Here is a 25,675-nt window from a genome sequence, read left to right on the forward strand (position 1 = left end):
GAGACTATAAACTTAGGGCACACATGAGCATCAAACTGATGGTGCAATAGGCAAGCTATTGTGAACACTGGAACAAATAGGTTTAGTATCTCAAGTAAACGTGGCCTGCCTGAAATTTTCATCTCACCAGTGGTTTTCTTTGGGAAAGGTTTTGGAAGGGGTCGGGTGAAAGGGAGGGTAAATAAATTGATGAGGGAGGGAGAAAGCTCCCAATTTTCTTCAAGAGAGGGCAAGGGTTTCCTGAAATAAGCAGGTGTAGTAATTCCACCCTAAAAATATTAAACAAAAAATTGTATCCAGTTGCAAGTCAGTGTGGGTCTTCATGTCCCCATAACTCACCCTGGGAGCAGTGTTGCAAGAAGACATAAGGTCCCTGCAGATGTTCCTTTTATTGTGCAATCATGATTATTGGTGCCCATCACGGCAATCCCTCTTTTCAATACTGTTTACACTTGCAAAAGTTTTTGGGTGGACATACTGCTTGGTTTCCAACTGGTGCGTCCCTGCTGAAATCCTTTGGCTTCTCATACAACCAATTTGTTGTTGTTGGGTTTTTGTCCTGCTTTTGTTGCACTCTAGTGCAAGAGTTCCTGTCTGGATGGCAATAATGTGCCAACACTGGGAAGCATTGCAGAACAACTAAAGCAGAGTGATGTGTGGGCAGTCCAGTATCAGTCCCCCACTATTGTGGCATGGTGCAGAATCCACCAGCGAAACTCCCCACCAGTCTGGAGGGGATCATAGTGCCCCACCTAGGAAGCGATATTGGGGTATGACTGCTTCCAGGCTGCTACTTGTTGTGAAGATAATAAGAGCCTGCTGGATCAGGCCAGGGGCTCACCTACTGCAGCATCTTGTTCTTACATTGACCAGCCAGATGCCTGTGAGATGCCCTCAAAGAGGACTTGAGTAAAACAGCACTCTCTTTCAGTTTCCAGAATCATAGAGTTCTAGAGTTGGAAGGGACCACAAGGGTCATCTAGTCCAACCCTTGCAATTCAGGAATCTTTCAAACCCATGACCCTGAGATTAAGAGTCTCATCCTCTGCCAGCTGAGCTACCAAGTATTCAAGTTCATGCCACCTCCAACTGTAGAGGTAGAATGTATCCGCCGGGTTAGTAGCCATTGATAGCGGCTGCGAATTTGTCGAATCGTCTTTCAAAGCCATCCAAGTTGGTTGCCATGACTACCTCTTCTGCCAGCAAATTCCATAGTTTTAACTTTCTTTTCTTTCAGCGTCTTTCGACACTTGGCTTCCTTGTTATGCTCACAAGCTTTACTCTATCCACTTCCTCTACACCATGAAAAAATTTATACACTTCTATCGCGTCTCATATTACTCACCTTTTCTCTAAACTAAAAAGTCCCAAATTCCTCACAGGGGAGCTGTTCCATATCCTTGATCATTCTGGTTGCCCTTTTCTGAACTTCTTCCAACTCTACAGAATCCCCCCTTTTTCTTTTTCGATACAGCAAGAGATCTTTCTTCTAAAAAAAGGAAAAGAAGAGCTGCTGTCATTGTTTACCCCAGTAAACCTCCCTAAATATTTTTTTTTAGCGCACTGCACAGCCCACATGCCCAAATAGCTGAAATCTCCACCCACTTCCACAATTTGCAAAGATTTTCCCCTCCCTCCTCCAAACCTCCAACTAACTTCCTGCTTTCTGCTGTGCTGGCTGAGGCTGGTGGGAGTTGTAGTCTTAAACATCCAGAGAGCGCCAGGTTGGGTAAGGCTGAATTAAGCACTTGGGAATGTTCTGTGTGATTTGAGCAAGACTCAGCAAATACATGTGCATTTGGGGAAGAGGTTGAGGTGTGTGACATCAACAGCCAAGGATTTGACAGTTTGTATTCTAGCTGAAATGTGTGTGTTTTTCTAATTTATTACCCGCCCTTGACCCTAAGGTCCCAGGATGGATTGCAACAATTTAAAACACATTATTTATTTATTTTTAAATACAATCTAAAAGTAACATTGATAAAGAGCAACACAAGTTTTTTCCCAATTACTTTTAAAATTCCAATCTTTCTGCATTTAAAATCTTCATTTTTCTAAAATTGAGATTTCCTCTCCTGTGTCATGGGATGCATCCGGTAGGGAAATGGTTTGGTAACATATTATTTTCTACTTGAAAGTGAGATGGAGTAAGAAGCCAAAACATCTAAATCTCCCCAAACCTCTTTATCCGAGAGAATAGCATTTTGTGTTTTTATGCATGTAATCAGTTTGCTATCTCTCTTCCCCCCAGCTTTGATTCACTCATCTCATTATTTGCTGCCTCTGAAACTTTACTTGCTTCCATTTATGCCCAAATTGGGGTGGTGGTTGTTCTTTCTCTGTGCTTAAAACTTGCAGAGATTGCTTTCTAAGTAGACTCTTTAATTTTTGCGTGCAGCAGAAGGAGGAACGCGGCTCGTTTGGCGTTCTGCTTGCTTCTTAAGTGAAATGGTGCGCCTCCCTTGCTCCTCTTGCATTGCGTTTAATGTGCTGCAGCATGTCGCTCAACAGATGTGCCTGCACTCAGAGCTCTGCTGAACGCGTTGTCACAGTTTTTACACTCTGGCAGACAGTTCGACACTGGAAAAAAACAGTGGCTGTCAAATGAATTTTCTTGATTGCTTTGCCGGATGTGCAAAGTAGTTTTTAAAATGTCATAATGACCTCTCTAAAGAAGAGGAGGAGAAAAGCCAATAATCTCCCTCCTCATTTTTATTTGAGTAGAAGAGAAATAATCTAAAGTTAGCTGGCATGTTTGCAGAAATGAAATCCTCTAATAAGTAAGGCTATCAACCTGATTTATAATTTATCTGATTTGTTGTTGTTTAGTCGTTTAGTCATGTCCGAGACTTCATGACTCCATGGACCAGAGCATGCCAGGCACTCCTGTCTTCCACTGCCTCCCGCAGTTTGGTCAAACTCATGTTAGTAGCTTCGAGAACACTGTCCAACCATCTCATCCTCTGTTGTCCCCTTCTTTTTGTGCCCTCAATCTTCCCCAACATCAGGGTCTTTTCCAGGGAGTCTTCTCTTCTCATGAGGTGGCCAAAGTATTGGAGCTTCAGGATCTGTCCTTCCAGTGAGCACTCAGGGCTGATTTCCTGATAGGTTTGATCTTGCAGTCCATGGGACTCTCAAGAGTCTCCTCCAGCACCATAATTCAAAAGCATCAATTCTTCGGCGATCAGCCTTCTTTATGGTCCAGCTCTCACTTCCATACATCACTACTGGGAAAACCATAGCTTTTACTATACAGACCTTTGTTGGCAAGGTGATGCCTCTGCTTTTTAAGATGCTGTCTAGGTTTGTCATCGCTTTTCTCCTAAGAAGCAGGCATATTTTAATTTCGTGACTGCTGTCACCATCTGCATGTTTATTTAATCCAGGGTTTCACAGAGTGGTTGGTGATGACCCCCTGGGGTTGATGGGACCATGAAGAGGGGAGGACAAAGACCTAGAGGTCAAAAGGTGGGGGTCAAAAAGAGCCCTGTGGTGGAAAAGAGGTTCATGAAATGGGCCTCAGAATTGAAGAGCATGGACATGTACAGAGTGCACCTCCTTTGCCTGTGATGAACCAATGTGTTTTTATTTTCATTTATTTTCCATCTTTCCCTTAGAACCAGGACACAATGTATTTAATAAGACAAAATCCACAATACAATTCTCAGGCCATGCTGCTTTATTGTTAAACAAATGTATACAGTGCAGAGTTTCACTTTTTAAGGTAATTATATATGTTGATTATATATTGATATTTCTCGAGTTAATTTCATTTACATTGCTAAGAATTTGGGTGTGGGGTCAACGACCACATTATAAGCTCATCAAGAGGACAATGAATGCAGAAGTTTAGGAAATCCTGGTTTATATGTACTAACATTAAAAAACAATCAACATTTAAAAAACTAAGTGTTAGCACCCTGTTAATCTGGGATTCCTTTTTTAGTTTATTAAAACTCTTTTTGATTGATGGACCTAGCTGATTAAAGACTGCAGCCCTAGCAACAAACAAAACTTAGAAAATGCTGAGCAGTAGTTTTAATCTCAGCAGTCTGCAGTTTACGAGATGAATATGCATAAGAAAAGGTCATTTTCAACTTCAGGGTAAGATGGCCAACAGACTTTTTGGCAGTTCTGAAAAGCACCTTCCTTTATTTTTAATGCATGCGGAAATGTTGACTTGCTTGTTTGGACTGGACTCACTACGGATGTCCCTCAGTGGCATTGCCATCTAGCCAAATCAGATTTGACTCTGGAGCGTTATGAAATCCCATTTACTCAGATGCTTGAAAAGGGAGGATCAGCCGGGGCGCTAATCCAGAAAGGATCAGCACCTGGGACAGGGGTGGTGGTGGAACTGAAACAGCAACACTGCATAGAGCAGTGAATGTTTGCGGGTCGAGTTAAGTGGGTTTTAGCTATAACGCTATAAGGAATATGAAAAAATGGATTATTAACAGGTAAAAATTTAATGTTACAATATTTTAAGATTAAAGACTAGGATAAACAAAGAGGGAAAGGATTTGCTGAACTAATAAATTGAATTGGAATACAAAAAAGGGAGGTGTGAGGAGGTCCGGGAAACAAGCAAATGAAAGATAAGTGATGGAAAGATGGAATTGTTTTTTAACTATTTTTATTTTGTATTTTTCTTTTTTCATTTTGTAATACTTTGAAAATTTTAATAAATATCTTATAAAAAAAATGAATGTTTGCGGGTTGAGACCCCGAAAACACCCCCTCATCGAAGAGTGAGACACAAGGACATGGATATTGTTGTTGTTGTTGTTTAGTCGTTTAGTCGTGTCCGACTCTTCGTGACCCCATGGACTAGAGCACGCCAGGCACCTCTGTCCTCCACTACCTCCCACAGTTTGGTCAAACTCATGCTGGTAACCTCGAAAACACTATCCAACCATCTCGTCCTCTGTCGCCCCCTTCTCCTTGTGCCCTCCATCTTTCCCAGCATCAGTGTCTTCTCCAGGGAGTCTTCTCTTCTCATGAGGTGGCCAAAGTACTGGAGCCTCAGCTTCACGATCTGTCCTTCCAGTGAGCACTCAGGTCTGATTTCCTTAAGAATGGATGCATTTGATCTTCTTGCCGTCCATGGGACTCTCAAGAGTCTTCTCCAGCACCATAATTCAAAAGCATCAATTCTTCGGCGATCAGCCTTCTTTATGGTCCAGCTCTCACTTCCATACATCACTACTGGGAAGACCATGGCTTTAACTATACGGACCTTTGTTGGCAAGGTGACATCTCTACTTCTCAAGATGCTGTCTAGGCCTGTCATTGCCCTTCTCCCAAGAAGCAGGCGTCTTTTAATTTCGTGGCTGCTGTCACCATCTGCAGTGATCATGGAGCCCAAGAAAGTAAAATCTCTCACTGCCTCCATTTCTTCCCCTTCTATTTGCCAGGAGGTGATGGGACCAGTGGCCATGATCTTCGTTTTTTTGATATTGAGCTTCAGACCATATTTTGCGCTCTCCTCTTTCACCCTCATTAAAAGGTTCTTTAATTCCTCCTCACTTTCTGCCATCAAGGTTGTGTCATCTGCATATCTGAGGTTGTTGATATTTCTTCCGGCAATCTTAATTCCAGCTTGGGATTCATCCAGCCCAGCCTTTCGCATGATGTATTCTGCATATAAATTAAATAAGCAGGGAGACAAAATACAGCCTTGTCGTACTCCTTTCCCAATTTTGAACCAATCAGTTGTTCCATATCCAGTTCTAACTGTAGCTTCTTGTCCCACATAGAGATTTCTCAGGAGACAGATGAGGTGATCAGGCACTCCCATTTCTTTAAGAACTTGCCATAGTTTGCTGTGGTCGACACAATCAAAGGCTTTTGCATAGTCAATGAAGCAGAAGTAGATGTCTTTCTGGAACTCTCTAGCTTTCTCCATGACATGGATATTAGGTTAATGTTATTGGGCAAAATTTGGCCACAACTTTATTGGTTACAGAATGTGATTAGTATTGGCTTAGGCATTGGAATTGACCCGACTATATCGGACTCTTTTTCTTTTCTTTTTTTGCTGTTTGCTAAAGCCCTTTTTATCCTGGCAGGCTTCTTTATCAGGCAGACTATTTTTACAACTTGTCAGTCTCGTTCACTTATTGTTTTACAGTAGTGGTTTGTGAAGCTGTAATTTTTAAATGTTGCAAACCTCCATGAGCTGTGCTTTGGTGCTAGAGGGGTGGGGTATAAAGCAAATAAATTAATTTGCTATCTTACCCTTGCCCTGGAGCCAGGGTCATGTCTATAAAACTCTAACCAGTGCTTTCCCCTCTTCCATAACTGGGAGATCTTGCAATCATTCCGATGATTTACAGAAATTCCTCGTCAGCAATAGGAAAGGGCCACTGGCTTAGGTCCTTGAGTTATGGCTTTGCTTTAGTTCTTTCTAGGGATGCAGGGGAAAGATTCAATTTAGTGTGCATTTAAAGGCAAACTTGGCTAATCATGGGACGCGGGTGGCGCTGTGGGTTAAACCACAGAGCCTAGGACTTGCCGATCAGAAGGTCGGCGGTTCGAATCCCCGCCACGGGGTGAGCTCTCATTACTCGGTCCCTGCTCCTGCCCACCTAGCAGTTTGAAAGCACATCAAAGTGCAAGTAGATAAATAGGTACCGCTCCGGCGGGAAGGTAAATGGCGTTTCCGTGCGCTGCTCTGGTTCGCCAGAAGCGGCTTAGTCATGGTGGCCACATGACCTGAAAGCTGTACACTGGCTCCCTCAGCCAATAAAGTGAGATGAGCACCGCAACCCCAGAGTTGGCCACGGCTGGACCTAATGGTCAGGGGTTCCTTTACCTTGGCTAATCTATCCTCTCCCAAACCAAAGCACAACCATCCTTTGAAATGTGCACTCCTTTGAATTTTGAAGGTCAGTTCTCTGGCCAAGTCATATGTACAAAGAAGCATAGACTAGGGCAGTGGTTACCAAACTTTTTCAGGTCACTGCCCCCTTGGTACCATAAACTCATCCCCAGTGCTCCCAACCCTGTAAAGAGGATTACTCAGAATAGCAGTTTACATGACCTACTAAGGAAGATAATTCAAAACAGTGACAATTAATTGCACATTTATTCAAAATCCAATTAAAACTATTTAGTTTAATTAATTCAGCAAAATGGATTAACTTGATCCAGTGATACTGGCTTTTCGAAGTCTGGCAATCATTTACCGCCCACTTTGCAAACCACTGTACTAAAGTGTGCAAATAAATGCATTATTTAGTGAAAATGACATATACACATATGCATTATATTAGAGAAAATTGCTTTGCATATATAAATTGCTTTGTATACATAGCCAAAACTACGCAGAGAAATGTGTGTGTGTTTGTGTGTGTGTGATAGGAGAAATTTGTACTAAGATGCTTATGCATTTTCATGAGGACTTTAAAAAAAATCAGAAACTGATGTGGAAATATGGAGAACAGAAGTTAAGATTTGAAAAATGAAAAACAGAGAGAAACCAAAATTGACAGATTGACCTATCTCTAGGGCTGTCGTGTATGGATGGACAGAGAAGGTCAAATCAGTTTGTTTTAGGATCAGACCCCACCTATATAAATATCCCTAATTCTTCTTGTTATCAAGTTGTTATTGAAGACTTTCTGTTACATTTTTAGGCATGAAGTTCTGTCAAACTAGTCACACTTTTGTGTGTGTGTGTGTGAGAGAGAGAGAAAGGTAAATGCAACTCTTTGTAATTGGATCAATTTGTTTGATGGGTCATGGCTGTAATTTTTTTGTTCTGTAATCTGTATTATTTTTCTTTAAATGTGGGAGTGTTCGTCATGGATTTCCTGATGCCGTGTGTTATAAATTGTGCCTTTCATAAAAGTTAAGTTTATTGCTACTGCTGCTTTAATTTTGTTTAGGGTGCTTTTTATTACTGTTGATTATTTGCTTTGGAACGTTCCCAAGTTCCTACACAAATTTTGAATTGTTGTTGTTGTTTTTTTAAAAAGTCAGCAGAAAACCCTTTTTTGGTCTCCACCAGAAGGCTGAAGAAGGTCCCTCGCCTGCTTTGGGTGGGTGGGGAACACACACGAAATGGACAAGAAAGTTCACAAGGAGGTAATGAAAACATTCTTAAGCCTTTTGTCTCTTACCAGGAGGTGTCACTGCAGTTCAGTAGGAACTCGAGAGACAAAATAGCTCATGCTGTCATCAGAGCTGTATTTTCTATCATTTGCTGTTCTGGTGGTTCAGCAAATGTCACCTCCGCTCCATCCTGAAATACACACACACAAGTAGTTTTTTAAAAGTATTTAATAGCAGGGAGGTCTCAAAGAATGAGATCCCGCTTACATAATCAGCTGAAATGGTGGTGATCATGAGATACATTTCTAATAAACATGCCTCTTTGTGTAGGCTCTCTGTTGCGATTTGGGCAGAACAAGATACTAACACAAGCATGTGACTGACACTGAGAAAAATAGCCTTATGTTCAATTATCTTCCCCCATTTGCTGTACAGTGGTACCTTGGTTTACAAACTTAATCCGTTCCGGAAGTCCGTTCTTACACCGAAACCGTTCTTAAACCGAGGTGCGCTTTCCCTAATGAGTCCTCCTGCTGCCAGTGCCCTTCCACCATTCGGATTCCATTCTTAGACTGAGGTAAAGTTCGCAAACCGGGACACTACTTCCGGTTTTGCGGAGTTCGTAAACCAAATAGTTCATAAACAGGGCTGTTCTTATACAGAGGTACCACTGTAATTGTCTTCTCTCTACCCCCCTAAAGAGCAGGCAGTCGTGTGGAATGGGATGTACCAAAACCCATAAGGTGTTGACGCACGAAACATTTATGCCCGCGGCGGGGTGCGCTCCCGTTGCTCGGTCCCAGCACCTGCCAACCTAGCAGTTCGAAAGCACCCCCGGGTGCAAGTAGATAAATAGGGACCGCTTACTAGCGGGAAGGTAAACGGCGTTTCCGTGTGCGGCTCTGGCTCGCCAGAGCAGCGATGTCACGCTGGCCACGTGACCCGGAAGTGTCTCTGGACAGTGCTGGCCCCCGGCCTCTTAAGCGAGATGGGTGCGCAACCCTAGAGTCTGTCAAGACTGGCCCGTACGGGCAGGGGTACCTTTACCTTTTACTATGCCTGAACCTTACACAGAAAGAACAGATAAAGAAGAAAGAGAGGGGAAATCAAATACAAAGAGAGGCTGCATACAAACCATACATTTAAAGGACATGGCTTCCTCCCCAAGAATACTGGAAACTGTAGTTAACCCCATGAAGAGGTACAGTTCCTAGGACCCTCAACTAACTATAATTCCCAGTATTCTTTTGGGGGAAGCAATGTGCTTTAAATGTATGGTGTGTATGCACTGAGAGAGAGAGATTGGGAGAGAAACACCCAGGACAAGCCTTGAAATGGTACTGAAACCTTCCTTGTTCACATTGAAAACGGCAATTTATTTTTTTTAAAAAAATCGTAATGCAAAATGTATGTAATATACAAACTCACTATTTGCTTATTATATACAGTATGTGATGAAAATTTTATGAGATTTGAAAATTTGATTTATTATTTGTTCTTTGAGTACCCTGTGGAAGATTTCCCCCTGAAACACATTGAGAGAGAGGGAGAGTTTATGTTATTGAGTGTTGCAAACATAAGAAATAAAACAATAGAACAATCAAAATAAAACCAGGTTTAAAACTAACAGGAGCTGCCGGCAGAAACATATATTCAGCAAATAAACAAGTAGAGTACTATTAACTTAAAATCCCTGCTGCAATAGGTGTGGTCAAGCAGGGAGGGAGTTCCCTATAATTTTCTGTTTTGAAGCATGCCTCAATTTTGTTTCTTTCGTCCTTGCATACCTAGAGAGAATGCAACGTTGTTGCACCTTTTTTGGCATCTATCTTGTGTCCAATGTAATCTCTAGCTCCACAGTAAGAAATCTGTATTTGTGGTGGCAGTTTTAGCACAACCAAAGGTGATGAACTATTGCAAGCAGAGTGGTGTCAGTTGGATGCATGTGTCTGGAGAATGGGCCCAAACATCCTTGCTTAAGAGGGGAACCAGAGTGACAACAAACTTCAGTTTCTGCTGGAAGTGCTACAGAAGGGATCATTCAGTTTTTAACTTAAGGGTTAATTAAGTTGTCAGTAAGTCAGCTAACCAAGGTGGTTGGTGGAGCTGGTGCTTAGCAAGAATTAGAGCAGCATGATGTTTGCTGAGGTAACATGTGCCCTGATTGGCTGTGTAGTTCTGAGGGTGTTTTCCTGCTATGTATAAGGCTTTAAGTTAGGCAGACAAAACCTCTTTGTTCCTTTCTCCTCAAATTATATGCTGTTTTTGTTCAGATTTCCTCAACAAAGTCGTTATTAGGACTCCTTTTATCTGTGGACTCTGCATTATTCAAGGGACTCTGCTAACACATCCGACTTGCAAAAGCTTCAAAAGCACCATGCTGAAAAGTGGATTGTGATGTGTTGCAGAGAGTCATTATTTGGACATGTGTTGCTAAAACTCTTTTGAAGTTCGTTCAGTATTCCAGTACATCCAAGGGGGAACTTCCATTGCAGTGGTGTGAGAGCATGCTGGCTCCGGTGGGACTAGAGAACAAAGGGCTGTATTGACTCCATTAGGCCAGGTGAGTGAGCAACCACTTACCAGACCTTGCAATGAAAGTGTCTCTGATGGCTTCTCTGGTGGTTGTGAGGATGTCTCATCCTTCCCTGCAAAATGAAGACATTATTAGGGAGTGCTTAAAGACCACAAGAGAGGTGGCCATGTGAAGTTCTTGGGGAAGGGGATTACAAAGTTGTGGGACTGCCACTGTAACGACCTTGTCCCTTACCAACCTTAGTGGTGAGGTTAAGAGCAGAGCCTGGTTTTCGGACCTGGGCATATGCATAGCAGTGTAGATGGTCCTTCAAATAAGCTGTTTCCACACTGTTCAGGCTTCAAAGATTATCGCTTTGAACCTGTAAATGAGTGGATCAACAATAGAACTGATGCAGGATTGGTGTGATATGATCAGACTGCCCAGCTCCCACAGAAAAAGCTCAACAATGGTTAACACAAGCCAGCAGGAGTGGCTTGCAGGGTGGGGCACTTCTGCTATGCTAGGTTCCTGGTTGGTGGGTCCTTGTTGCTTCCTGGGAGAGGTGAGGTGGTGGGGAGGTTTGCGCAGTGCATGACCTACCCACCTGGTATGTAAAAGTGACTCGCCTTCTAAGAAAGTTGTGTAGCTGTTCCACTGCGTCTGGAAAGCTGCTTCTGCAAACCATGGTCTGGAAGCCCCTTCAAACCTTGGCTGAAAAAGCCAAGATTGCACATTTAACTGAAGTTTCCCCATGTGCATGTGAACAAGGAAACAATGGTCCATATACTGGCTTGTTTGGAAGCCATTAACCACAATTTAAGAACCAATGTCCCCACTGTGGAAGGATGTGTGGATCCAGAATTGGCCTCCACAGTCACTTACGGACTCATTGTTAAAACTGTGTTTATGGAAGACCATCTTACTTGGCTACGAGTGATCGCCAAAGAAGAAGAAGTTGTCTGGGTCCTGAGATTTTTGGGGGGAGGCTCTTCTCTCGGTCCTGCCCTCCTCACAGGCATTCTTGGTAGGGACATGGGAGAGGGCTTTCTTGGTAGCTGCTGCCTCCTTGTCCTTCTGCTGACAGGTGAAGATCATCTTGTTCCAACATGTTTCTGGAAACTGACTGCTTTTAATGAGGAGGCTAGTGCCCTGCTGTTTGTGCTGTGAGTGTCTGTATGTTTTTAACAGATCATTTTAAATTCTGTTTATGTTTAATTGTTTTTAAATGCCCTCCCCCCTATGTTTTTAGCTGCTCTTATGTTATTTGTAAGCTGCCTCCAGTCCCTGTCATGAAAAAAGGTGGGGCATAAATATATTATAATAATTGCGTAGGATTCAGCTCTTGATCAGTTGCTCATACAAAGGGAGGAACAGCGTGTTTGAGTGCTGATGCAGAGCTCTCATGCATCGTCTGCCACAAGTCAGGATTTTTGACTTTGCATTCTGTGCAAACAGGGCCACTGTCTTGCCAGGATTTATAGTGAGTCTGGAGCAAGGGAGTGTCTGCGATTCAGTCCTTGGTGGTGTTTGCGACACTGCTAATGCCCGCCTAACATCCTTTCTGTCACTGTTAGGATTCATAAAATATAAAAGCTGCTCTCTTTGCAGTGGCATCAACAACAACAAAATGTCTTTCAGAAGGCTGCCTATTTATATAGCTTTACAATATCTGATGGAAGTTTTTATGTTCTTTGTGAAATGAAAAATACCTAATAAAAGAAGTGTGAAATCTGGAATGATTTCACTTTCTATTTTGGCTCTTTGGTTTATAACATAGTATATTTCTCTGCTTTAATACTGCTTTTCTTCTTGACCTGCCAAAAGTCATTCAGTGGGGCATCTTTTTTTAATAGTGGTGTCTACTGGATTTTCTGCCGTTGGTCTGTAAATATTCTGCAAATGTTTATCTTGGTACATCGTTATTCGTAAATGTTTCTAGTTCCTTTATTTTTAATCAACAGACCTTGCTGTTGCATGTAATGTTGGATGGCTTTTCTGCAATTTTAGCAAATCTTATTACAGTTAAGTCAATAGTCATATATAAATCAATTATACTAGGTAGGATCATAAGGAGTTATAACTATTATAGATCTAATGTTATGGATTTTAAGCTTCATATCCAGTTCTGAGTGTAACCAGTGGAAAGCACAAATTTGTTGTGGTATTTGCTAAGCTTTCTTATTAAGCTTTTGTGTTTGTTCAACACTTGTATAAATCACTCATATCAGACAGATATGTATAAAGAGCCCTGTTGGGTCAGGCCAGTGGTCCATGTAGTTCATCATCCTACGTCTTTCCTCAGTAATGGACTGGATGAGAACCAACAAGCTAGATAAGACTGAGACGCCGTTGACTAGATGGTTGGAAAGTTGACTGCTCTTGATGGGGCTACACTCCCCATCCAAGCTACACACATAGCTAGGATGAAGTTCTGGATCCTTTGCTGTCACTTAAGGCTCAGGTGGCCTCAATGGCATGGAATACCTTCCATCAACTTTGGCTCGGGGCCCAGCTTCACCCCTATCTGGACCAGGAGGTCCAGATAGGGACTTCTGTCATCTATGCTCTGGTAAACTCTAGGTTAGATTACCGCAACACGTTATACATGGGGCTGCCTCTGAAGACGGTTCAGAAACTTCAGCTGGTGCAGAAATCAGCGGCCAGGTTTCCCACTGGGATGAGACAGTTAGAGCATATGAAGAACAATCATGATACAGCTACACACCAAAGTGCAAGAAGACCTTTCCTTTGCCTTTCTCTCTCTTTTTTGCTTAGACGAGGGTCAACTGAAACAGGAAGCTCTTTTATTTTTCTTCCCGCCCAGGAGAATTCAGTGGGCAGCCAGGGTGTGTGGAATCAGTCCAGGGCCTGAAGGTGCTTTTATTGAGACAATGTCACCTGCAGTTCAATGGTTCACCACATGGGGAGCTGCACATGGGTCCAGCAGTTCCTGAGATGAGGAAAGTATTGGGGAATCCAGGGAAGATAGACCTATCAGCAACTTTCAGCAATGGTGGTTGAATAGAACTTCCAAACTCGAAGGCAGTATACCTCTGAATACCAGACATAGGAGGCAAAACAGATGAGGCAGGGCTATCTTATGTGCCGCCGGCGTGCAAAGATCCGCCTAGCGCCCCCCCACCCCCGGTTGCCAAGTCCCAGGCACGCAAGAGGGTGGAGCCAGCCAGCTGACTCTCGCTGGCTCGGTCACCTCCGAACTTGCAGTGCAGAACCCCCTGCAGCAGAAGAGCCTGCTGCGGAGCTCCGACCGATGGACAGGCTCTTCCCCGGACTCAACTCTCAGGCCCTGGACTCTCCGCCTGGTGCCCCTGAGAGCCCGGCACCCAGGTGCCCTGCACCCCTAGCACCTATGGGTAAGACGGCCCTGAGATGAGGGTTACTGCCCTTCTGTCCTGCATCTGAGTTTCCCAGCAACTTCTACAGTTCTATGGTTGAGCAGCAGCATGCTGAACTACAAGGGCCTTTGGTCTGAGACAGCACAGCCTGCCTTGTAAGAAACCTGTGTTCAAATTCCTGCTCCATGTGAAGGGGCTAATCACAGTCTCAGACTAGCCTATCTCAGTGGGCTGTAGTAAACTCCAGGAAGGAAATACTTCATCACATACTTCTTAGGTGTTCTTGAGTGCCACTACAACACTAGGAAGGGTGGGGATCCTGACATATGGGCCCTATGGCTAAGAACCATTGCCTCAGGGAAGGGGGACTCGCCTCTCCCAAGCCCCAGCCAGCATGACCAATGGTCAGGGATGATGGGAGTTGTAGTCCAACAACATCTAGAGAGCTACAGGTTCCTCATCCCTGTATCACATCCTCTCTAGAGAGCCATCTCTCACTAGAGAGCCAGTGTGGTATAGTGGTTAAGAGCAGTAGACTCATAATCTGGTGAACCGGGTTTGCTTCCCCGCTCCTCCACCTGCAGCTGCTGGGTGACCTTGGGCTAGTCACACTTCTCTGAAGTCTCTCAGCCCCACTCACCTCACAGAGTGTTTGTTGCGGGGGAGGAAGGGAAAGGAGAATGTTAGCCGCTTTGAGACTCCTTCGGGTAGTGATAAAGCGGGATATCAAATCCAAACTCTTCTTCTTCTTCTCTATCCCATGATTTCTGGTCTGTGACCATAATAAATCCATCCATCCATCCCATGAAACTTTTTGTTTGGCTAGGTTGGTTTGGGTTTTAGCTCTGGCTTAGCTGCAGTCCTACAGTGGTGTCTCTAGATCAGCAGAGCTATGATAGTCTTTTTAGTAAAGATAGATTGGAAGCTCTTAAGCTACACTGCTCGCCCCCATGGCTGAAGTGTAGGGGGGGGAATAATGACCCCTTCACTCAGCTGACCTTTGGTCATTTTTTGTTTTAGGTTTCCCAGATGCCCTTAAAAAGAAAAAGAAGGATCTATGAACAGTGCTTGAAGCTTTGGATTAATCCTCAAAACACCAGAAGGGGAAATGTAAATAGATTCAAACTGACAGTCTCTGGGAGCATAGGAGTGCATAAGCTTGATGTGCGTCTGTATCATTCCTGTGCTCTCTGTGGATCTTCTTGGCCCTTCACCCTTTGCTGGCTTACAAGCTGAGGGCATATGCCTGCATGCGAGTGTAGCACGGCAACCACTTTGCTCTTAAAACCTGATTCAGCTGACACTTCGTGGCACACTTTGCACGCCATCAAAAGGTCTCGCTGCACTGCTTTGTTTCAAGGCAACGCAATCACTTAGTGCAATGAAACAGTTTTCTACTTCTTTAGGTGAGTGGTGGTCCTCATCCACGGTCACCTGGATGCAACTTTTGGCAGCATACACGCCATACATTGATAGCACATCGCTTCTCCCAAAGAATTCTGGGAATGGTGGTTTCACACAGAGAGAGCTATAGTTCCTAGCACCCTTGCCAAACTACAGTTCCCAGGATTCGTGGGGGAAACCGTGTGCTTTATATTCATTTTGTAAATGCAGCTTTTGTTTTTCTATGGTAGGGAAGTCCTTGTCTTTATGGCCCTCCAGATGATGTTGATCTCAAACACCCATCAGTCAAGCCAACATAGTCAATAGCCAGGGATGATGGGAGTTGTAGTTCAGCAATGTTTAGAAGGCCACAGACTCCCCTTCCCAGTTCTATGGAGAGCAGACCCTCCAAGTTTCCCTATTTTCCAGGGACAGTTCTGGATTTACAGAAGCCATGCCAGTTTCTCATTTGACCCAGGAATGTCCCACTTTTCCTTAGGATATCCCGATTTTCATCAGAAAAATGTTGGTGGGTATGGAGTTACCTGACCACCGAGCCATCTGAAGGCAGCCCTGTATAGGGAGGTTTTGTAATGTTTCATGTTTTATTATTATGTTTTTATGTTAGAAGCCACCCAGAGTGGCTGGGGCAACCCAGTCAGATGGGTGGGGTATACCGTATTTTTCCATGTATCAGATTATGGTTTTTGCTTTAAAAAAGGGGGGATGGGGGTCATCTTGTAAACAGAAGTTGTCTTATACATAGGTTTTTGGCTTGGGCAGGCTGGAGCCTACATTCGGTGGGAGAATCAGGGGTTGTGGTTTGCCCGCTCGGACTAAAAAAGCTTAACAACTTTGAGGACAATTGCACCCCCCAAAAAAAGCTCAATAACTTTCTGCGGCTGCTGCTGATCGCCCCTGAAGACAGCACTTTCCCAGTAGCTGTCACTGTTTGACAGCTACCACTGTGGCAGCAGCAAGATGCTCAGCTCCCCCATTCAAACCCTGGCCAGCAGCAGCAGGAGGAGGGCAAGGAGCAAAATCCGGTTCTTTGTGACCCCATGGACCAGAGCACACCAGGCACTCCTGTCTTCCACTGCCTCACGCAGTTTGGTCAAACTCATGCTGGTAGCTTCGAGAACACTATCCAACCATATCATCCTCTGTCGTCCCCTTCTCCTTGTGCCCTCAATCTTTCCCAACATCAAGGTATTTTCCAGGGAGTCTTCTCTTCTCATGAGGTGGCCGAAGTATTGGAGCCTCCTTCCAGTGAGCACTCAGGGCTGATTTCCTTCAGAATGGAGAGGCTTGATCTTCTTGCAGTCCATGGGACTCTCAAGAGTCTCCTCCAGTACCAGAATTCAAAAGCATCAATTCTTTGGCAATCAGCCTTCTTTATGGTCCAGCTCTCACTTCCATACATCACTACAGGGAAAACCATGGCTGGGAAAGCCATCCCTGGAAAGAACATCCCTATTTTCATCTGAGAAATGTTGGAGGGTATATGGATCGGGCCAACTCTGTAGGAGCCATAGAACCACACTGTATGGATGCTGCTGTCTTTGAGGACCGAGTGCTAAGTCCTAATAGCACTTCCTCTAATGAACCAAACAGATTCTTTAAGGATAGCAGACAGAATTAGACCTCCACGAACAGCCTGCATAAAACCAGTTCATGCAGACATTGACCTTTAGGGAACACGTACGGGCTATTCATTTAAGCTCTCTGGTGTGGTGTGGAGATGTTAATTCTGTGACCTGTTGCCTCTGTGTGTGACACTTTTACAGTTTGTGCAATCATGTACAGCATCAGGGGAGTGGGGTGCTGCTGATCAAGAGGCACAACTCCAAAGTAATGCTTGACACCGGAGTCACCTGGGCCATTTAGGTCTTGAATTGCAGTATATATCTTTGCACTACAGCCATTTTAAGCAGCTGCTTAAATCATTGTTGCAATGAGACAGGTCTGAGTGACTAGCGGGTGGAAATGGTGCCTGCTGGTACGCAGCCTGTTCTCAAGACAATGCCTCTTTATGGCGAGAAGATTCTCCATCTTCCCTTATCTGGTCCATCTGTTTTGTAGGAAGTGCATACTATTTGCCATTGCTTTATGATTTATATCCAAACAATGTTTAAGCATCTCTGTCTGCTTTGGAACAATACTTAAGGTATTTCATTTTTTTTAAGAGCAGTACATATTACACAGGAAATTTCATAGGAATAAATAGTGAGGGTGAGAGATGTGTATTAATATCAATATCTCTCCTACGCCTGGAGTGTACAAGCTGTAACAAAAGATGTTTAATATTGTCCTGTAGACTAATTTTTTCCAGGTGAAAGGATGATATTTGCAAGGTTTTGTGCATGAGAGATTGGGGCCGGGGGTGGGGTGGGGGTGGGTCAGAGAAGTGCTTCTCTCTCCGCCAAACTGATGGCCAAACCAGTCTGGAGCCTTTGCAAGAGTTCACTCTGACCTTGGTTTTTGAATGCACTTTGTGGAATTACGGTGAGCCAAATTATGTGTGATATCCAAGACTAACTTTCATTTTGGAGAAAAGGCAGCAATGCCCCCATCTGGCCCTGGTCCAGGACATGCTCCTGATGTAAAATCAGGGCCCAGCACTGGTTTTCTGCTGAAAATTTATTATAATTACTCATTCTGGAGGTCTGTTCTTAACCTGAAATTGTTCTTAACCTGAAGCACCACTTTAGATAATGGGGCCTCCTGCTGCCACCGTGCCACCACTGCACGATTTCTATTCTCATCCTGAAGCAAAGTTCTTAACCCGAAGTACTATTTCTGGGTTAGCGGAGTCTCGTTTGTAACCTGGTGGCCATAAACATCAAGGAGTGTGTCAGTTAGGCTTGCCCCCCCCCTACACACACACACACAGAGAGAGAGAGAGAGAGAGAGAGAGAGAGAGAGAGAGAGAGAGAGAGACCAGACAGACACTAATCATCATCATCATCATCATCATCATTTATTTATACCCCGCCCATCTGGCTGAGTTTCCCCAGCCACTCTGGGCAGCTCCCAATCGAGTGTTAAAAACAATACAGCATTAAATATTAAAAACTTCCCTAAACAGGGCTGCCTTCAGATGTATTTTAAAGATAAGATAGCTGCTTATTTCCTTCACATCTGAAGGGAGGGCGTTCCACAGGGTGGGTGCCACTACCGAGAAGGCCCTCTGTCTGGTTCCCTGTAACCTCACTTCTCACAATGAGGGAACTGCCAGAAGGCCCTCGGCGCTGGGTCTCGTAGACACACATAGACACACAGACACCACAAGCAAAACTTAGGACCCTCTTTCACCTCTTGTGATGTGAAAGGAAAAAAAAGGCAGCTAAAAAAGCCAATGCAATTCTGGGCTGCATCAATAGGAGTATAGCATCTAGATCAAGGGAAGTAATAGTGCCACTGTATTCTGCTCTGGTCAGACCTCACCTGGAGTACTGTGTCCAGTTCTGGGCACCACAGTTCAAGAAGGACACTGACAAACTGGAACGTGTCCAGAGGAGGGCAACCAAAATGGTCAAAGGCCTGGAAACGATGCCTTATGAGGAACGGCTAAGGGAGCTGGGCATGTTTAGCCTGGAGAAGAGGAGGTTAAGGGGTGATATGATAGCCATGTTCAAATATATAAAAGGATGTCACATAGAGGAGGGAGAAAGGTTGTTTTCTGCTGCTCCAGAGAAGCGGACACGGAGCAATGGATCCAAACTACAAGAAAGAAGATTCCACCTAAACATTAGGAAGAACTTCCTGACAGTAAGAGCTGTTCGACAGTGGAATTTGCTGCCAAGGAGTGTGGTGGAGTCTCCTTCTTTGGAGGTCTTTAAGCAGAGGCTTGACAACCATATGACAGGAGTGCTCTGATGGTGTTTCCTGCTTGGCAGGGGGTTGGACTCGATGGCCCTTGTGGTCTCTTCCAACTCTATGATTCTATGATTCTATGTATCAGTTATAGGCCACCTTGAATTTGTGGGGTGGGGTGGGGTATAAATAACTAAAGGCGAGCGGCGGGGGTTCCTGTCATTCTCCTGATGTTACTGGACTCCAAGTTCTATCACCCCCAGACATCATGGCCAGTGGTCATGGATGATAGGATTTGTAGTTCAACAACATCTCCAAGGAGCCGAGGGGTCTTCACCCCCCCCCTAAAATATTTTAGCCCCTCTCCCCCCATTGTTGGGCCTTGCCATTCAAATGGTGTGTGCGCGCCACATCATGTGATTGATTATGTGGGGCGGGGCTTGCCTGCCCCCCCATGTTTTATTCAAGTTGGCACCACTTCAGGAACACTGTCCAACCATCTCGTCCTCTGTCGTCCCCTTCTCCTTGTGCCCTCAATCTTTCCCACCGTCAGGGTCTTTTCCAGGGAGTTCTCTCTTCTCATGAGGTGGCCAAAGTATTGGAGCCTCAGCTTCAGGATCTGTCCTTCCAGTGAGCACTCAGGGCTGATTTCCTTCAGAATGGATAGGTTTGATCTTCTTGCAGTCCATGGGACTCTCAAGAGTCTCCTCCAGCACCATAATTCAAAATAGTCTCCTAGGCAGAGCAATTGAGATGCTTCTTTGTTGATCGACCTAGGAACCGATGGACTTTGTTTCACCACGAAGCTTCCTGGGTGGCCTTAGTTCATGTCTCTTTCACACTTGGCCTATCTTCATAGGCTTGACTTTGGCATAAAAAAATGATATCCCAGCCTGGTGCCTTAGACTACAACAGGGGCGGACTATGGTAATATGACGCCCTGAGCGAGGCTGCCCTTAAGACCTGGTGTGTTCACCTTGGTGGACATAATGGCCTGTGTTTGCATGTTGAGTTCACATACCCAAGGCTCCCGTAGAAGGGAGGGATAACTTTTCCCCAAATGCTGTCTCTGAGGAGCCATGGAACGCAGCTATTTACATGCCCCAAAGAGTGCTTCTGTCATATATGTCAATTCAATCCCACCTGCCTGTGCTTAAATAATTTTGGTTATTCTGCGGTTATATTTAAATAAAGATAACCTTTCCACCATTACTCTTTCTCTCCCGTCTTCTTCCATTGTGCGTTGGCAACAGGCAGGCTGCAGGCTTATTGTTGTCTGATATTAGGATTCCACATTAGTTATAAGGAATTACAGCATTCAAATCCCCAGGCAATAAATCACTTGTTCGCTCCCACCCTGCCCTGTAACCACTTATTTTATCCTTTTTTATAGTAGCACAACTCTGTTTAAGAGGATTATTGCTGAAGTTAATTCTTCTTAAACATCCTCTCTGTCACTGATACGCCACCCTTTCTAAAGGAAATTTAGGTGCTGCGAAATTGTAGAGGTTTGTAAAAGTTAAATAATGGTGGTTTCAGAGGTAATAGCTGACTGTACATGCAATGTCTGAGGGGGTATTTGTATATCTTCAGTCGGTGTACATCTTTAAGTAGCGACACACACTATGAAGTCTATTTCAGGTGGATTAAGATCTGCCTCAGGTATATTATCGGTAATGTTGGGTTGAACAACTCTACCAGAAAAGAGGGATAATCTGTCCTCAGAGGCATTACATGGGGTGCCTTATTGCTCTTAAGAGATGTAATGGGGTCTCTCTTTTTTTCAAAATATATATCCTGAAACAACCACCTTTCTTCTATTTATTGTAGGCTTTGACAGAAGTGTGACAATTACAGTAAGTGCTAAAAATAGCCTCCCTGTGCTTTTGCTGCAGACTAGAAAGCCTTTTTTTTTGTTTGTTATTTAGTTGCATTGGGGGGGGGTGGAGTGGAGTGGAATGCACAAAGTCCAGAGCAGAGGCCCTCTTTCGAATCTTTAAATTGCAAACAAAGGGCAAGAAAAGCAGCATGTGCTAAAAGCATTTGCTGTTACCTTCTCTTCTATGTCTCACGCAAACTGCAAGACATGGTCTTTTGCCAAACTCTCTCTTCTTCATACAAATGCTTTATAAAACAAAGGAATCTGTGGCTTCGACATGTGCATCTAATAAAGGTAAAGGTAAAGGGACCCCTGACCATTAGGTCCAGTCGTGACCGACTCTGGGGTTGCAGCGCTCATCTCGCTTTATTGGCCGAGGGAGCCGGCGTACAGCTTCCGGGTCATGTGGCCAGCATGACTAAGCCGCTTCTGGTGAACCAGAGCAGCGCACGGAAACGCCGTTTACCTTCCTGCCGGAGCGGTACCTATTTATCTTCTTGCACTTTGACGTGCTTTCGAACTGCTAGGTTGGCAGGAGCAGGGACCGAAAAACGGGAGCTCACCCCGTCGCGGGGATTTGAACCACTGACCTTCTGATTGGCAAGTCCTAGGCTCTGTGGTTTAACTCACAGCACCACTCACGCCCCGTGCATCTAATACAGCTTCATAAAAATGACAAGAGACACATTTGCTCTTGCGTTTATGGGACACAGGCTTGGGTACATAGGAACTTGAGAAATTCCTTTATACCAGGCCAAACCTGGGAATTGTCTTGCATCAGGTTAGATTGTTTGTCCTCCTGGCCCTGCACTGGGCCTGGAAACTAACTGGCAGCCACTGCAGTTGGGCCAATATTGGAGTCTCAGACCGTCTTGCCCCGGTGAATAACCTGGCTGCTGAATTTGCACCAGCTGAAGTTTCCAAACTGTCTTCAGAGGCAGCGCTATGTGTAATGTCTTACAGTAAACTAGCCTAGAGGTTACCAGAGAATAGACAATAGAAGTTATGCTATCACTGTCCAAATAGCTGATGGAAGGCAGTCCATGCTACTAGGGCTACCAGAGCCTCAGGTGACAGCAAAGGATCCAGAAGTAACCCCAAACTAGATGCCCGCTCCTTCAGAGGGAGTGTAACCACATAAAGCTTGGTGGATCAGGGGGATGCTGAGGACATAGTGTATCTTGATTTCAGCAAGGCTTTTGACAAAGTCACCATGATATTCCTTTGAGGAAGCTGGTAAACTGTGGGCTGGACAAGGCAACTGTTAGGTGGATTTGTAGCTGGTTGACTGACCGAACCCAAATAATACACCTTAATGGTTCCTAGTCATCCCAGGAAAATGTTACAAGTGGGGTGCTGCAGGGTTCTGCCCTGCGCCGGTTGTTGTTCAATGTCTTAATAAATAATAATAATAATAATAATAATAATAATAATAATAATAATAATAATATATTTATACCCCGCCCTTCCCAGCCAAGACTGGGCTCAGGGCAGCTAACAACCAATAATAAAAACAAGTAGATTAAAATACATTTTAAAAGATTAAGGTACAGCATTAAAACATTAGGGTGCAACTCTTCATAAGAGGAGAAAGGAAAAAGAAAGAGGAGGAAACAATCAAACTGATTCTAAGCCAAAGGCCAGGTGGAACAACTCTGTCTTACAGAAAAGAAAAGAAATCAGACCCTGCAGGGCCCTGGTCTCATGAGACAGCGCGTTCCACCAGGCCGGAGCCAGTGTTGAGAAGGCTCTGGTTGAGGCTAATCTAACTTCCTTACGGCCCGGGACCTCTAGGGTGTTGCTATATATGGACCTTAAGGTCCTCCATGGGGCATACCAGGAGAGGCGGTCCCATAGGTACGAGGGTCCTAGGCTGTGAAGGGCTTTAAAGGTCAAAGCAAAAATGTCTTGGATGAAGCAATTGAGGGGATGATCATCAAATTTGCAGATAACACCAAACTGGGAGGGGTGCAAGACAGAATAAGGGTCCAAAATGACCTTAACAGATTGGAGAACTGAGCCCAAACTAGCAAAATGAATTTCACTAGGGACAAATCTAAGGTTCTCCACTTAGGCAGGAAGAACCAGCTGCTCAAATGTCATATGTGGGGGGGGGGGACGGCACTTGGCTTACTAGTAGTACATCCACAGCCTTTGCTGGTCCCTGGCAACAGGCAATGGCGGAGTCTTGGGTGGAGGAAGGATTTTCCTATCACCTACCACCATATCCTTTTAAAACTGGCGATACCAGAGATCGAACTTGAAAATTAAATTGACTAGAACTGAATGATAGGAGGATCTGGGATACTTCCATACACCATTGGGACTGCAATACAGGGACACAGGAAGCTGTTTTTATATTGAATCAGACCACTCATCCATCTAACTCAACACTGTCATCGGTGACCGCAGTGGCTCTCTGGGGCTTCAGATAGGAATTTTCCCCAGCCCTACCTGGAGATGCCAGAGACAGACTCTGGGATGTTCTGCATGCAAAGCCAATGCTCTGCTGCTACGCTGTGACCCTTCGCTGAATAACCTCTTTCCAATATCTGCAGTGGCAAGTCAACCTGCCAGATTGCCACAGCGTTCTCTACCTCTGCATAGCTTCAATGCCTTGGTATTGCTTAAATTATGTGTGTTCAGTAGTTATACCTGGAGATGTAACAATTTGGGCACCCTGCAGTTTGTTTGCAGCACAAAAGAAAAGAATGAATAGCCCCTCCATACTTTTTTTTTATTGATATAAACCATCATATCCGTGGCAAATTAGTATTAACTACGTAGGAGTTTTGCTGAGCAAAGTGGTTTTTCTTTAAATTGTAGTCATGCTTGTGTGCTCCTTTTTAAATTCAAAGTGTATATAATTGAGGTTCATAATACGAGTTCTTTCACTCCTTTGCCCTTGAAGATTAGAGGGGGTGAAACACTTCTGGTACTTTCTTAAGAGAACATTTCAGTGCTATTTGTAAAACAAACAAACTGAGGATATTTTGAGAAAAGCATGAAAACTCTCGTGATTCAGGTATTATTCTTATTTCAAGGTAACATACATAGTTCTCTTCTTGCCCGTATTACCATCACAACCACCCTATGAGGTAGTTTAGACTAAGAGACAGTGACTGACCCAAATCACCCTAGTGAGCTTCATGGCTAAGTTTGTATTTGGACTCTGGTCTCCCAGTTCCTAATCCAACACACTAACTGCTACACCATGCTGGCAAGTATGGCGAGTGTCAATCTTTCTGTACAGATTAAAATCTGATGAGTTCACATGACCGGTTCAAATAACAAGTATATTTCACCTGGCATTTTTCTGATTAAAAATGTGACCAATTTCAGATACAGCCAGCTAACGTAATGGGCAAAACAAAGCAATAGGTTGCCGGAACTCCGCTCAGCCAAGCCGATAGGGCCTCATCTTCCTCAGAGCCGAGCCTTTGAAATCGCCTCTGACTTGTTTAATGACCTGAGCCCTTGATAAGGCCTCAAGCACATTCTATCCAGCAGGGTTCCCAGCACAGGGAAGAGACGAGAGGTTTGGCTACATTGTAAAGAGTTTATTTCTAAACTACGCAGAACAGAAAAGACATATTCTCTCTATGAAAGCAGAGAGCAAATGAACAAAGGAACAAAGGAAACAGGAAACCACTAACGTCACATCCCGTCTTCCTTTCCCGTGAAACTACAAGGTCTCTGGAATGTAAACAGAGTCCTGTGACTCCCAGCAGCTGCTCAGTGAGAAACAGAAACTAACAGTTGTTTGCACGATTGCAAGTCAGAAGTGGTAGCATTTGGGGGGGGGGGGCAGAGGAGGCTAGAGACCTACCCTCCCAACAATGACTGCCCCCGGGGTTGATCAGACAAAAAAGTCTGCTCCTGTAGTCAAGGTTAAATGACAAAGAAGAGCAAGACTTCCTTTCTGTTTCCACACTTGGCCAGGGTGGCATTGCCCCGTGGCAAGTATTTTATTCATTTATTTATTACTGCAATTATATCCCACCTTTCCTTCAAGCAGCCCAAAGTGGTTTACCCTGCCACTACCAGCTTTAATCCCCAGACTCTCCAGGTACAGTTGATAAAAATCTGGAGAGCCAGTTCCCATCAATATCAACCTTCCTGAGCTGCATGGATCAGTAATCTGAGTCTGTATGAGGCAGTTTCCTATATCCCCAAGCAGGTAAGGCAGAGAATTTTGGCTTGGGTAGCAAGGCCAGGCAAGGTGTACTATAAAACCTGGATTAGCAGTTAGGATTTCAAGAAGGCTGGAGAAGAGGAGTCACCCCTGTTGCTCACCTCCAGCATTTTTCTTTTTGCTGATGTTTTTTTTTATAATATATTTTTATTAGTTTTCAAATATATAACAAACTTATAGACTCCATACATCTTGGTAACATCTTGTTTCTCTTTTTTTGACTTCCCCCAATTTGCCTGAAAATCCTTCATATTTTAACCTTTTACACAATTCTTCCCATTGTTTCTGTTATTATTGTAAATTTCACTTCGTTTTTACATACTTATTTTAACCTTTTCCATCACAGAGCTTCATTAAAGCTTACAAACGTAATTTGGTTATCACTCAAATTTTGCATGTATTGAATAAATTTTCCCCAGTCTTCTGTAAATCTTTGATCTCGTCGATTCCAGATCCTTCCTGCCATTCTG

General features: G+C 44.1%; 1 long non-coding RNA gene across 1 annotated transcript in view; it reads left to right on the forward strand.

The window, feature by feature from the left end:
* The window catches only part of LOC144325475 (uncharacterized), a 111,144-nt gene that overhangs the window by 22,232 nt on the left and 63,237 nt on the right, over positions 1-25,675 (forward strand). The window lies entirely within an intron of this gene.

Source organism: Podarcis muralis, chromosome 14 (assembly GCF_964188315.1).
Source record: "Podarcis muralis chromosome 14, rPodMur119.hap1.1, whole genome shotgun sequence".
In the NCBI taxonomy this organism is placed as follows: Eukaryota; Metazoa; Chordata; class Lepidosauria; order Squamata; family Lacertidae; genus Podarcis; species Podarcis muralis.